Here is a 391-nt window from a genome sequence, read left to right on the forward strand (position 1 = left end):
GACAGAACGTTAAGGACGTTTCACACTTGGTTCGTCGTGAAATGTTTGCAAAAGTTCACCCTGAAACTGCACTGTGATGGTAGCATGCGAGATGTTCCAATCTCAAATCCTTGCACCTATGATTATCATGACTGGCCAGCCTGACGGGACTCTTTCAAGACAATTCTCTTCTTGAGATGGGCCTAGCAAAGTCATGTTCCATCCAAAGCATTGGATGGACAAAGATGGGTGCTGCACTTACTTGGAATATTTGGTGTCGTGCTATCCAGACGAGAAGGTTGGTTTGATTTGAGACGCGGCTTCTAGCCATTTCTCGGATCTAGTCAAAGAGATAGCTGCTGACCTGAACATCACTTTGGGAGGTATTCCTCCAGGGTGTACTAGTCTGATT

This window comes from Plasmopara halstedii (assembly GCF_900000015.1).
Source record: "Plasmopara halstedii genome assembly, contig: Scaffold_2904, whole genome shotgun sequence".
NCBI lineage: Eukaryota > Oomycota > Peronosporomycetes > Peronosporales > Peronosporaceae > Plasmopara > Plasmopara halstedii.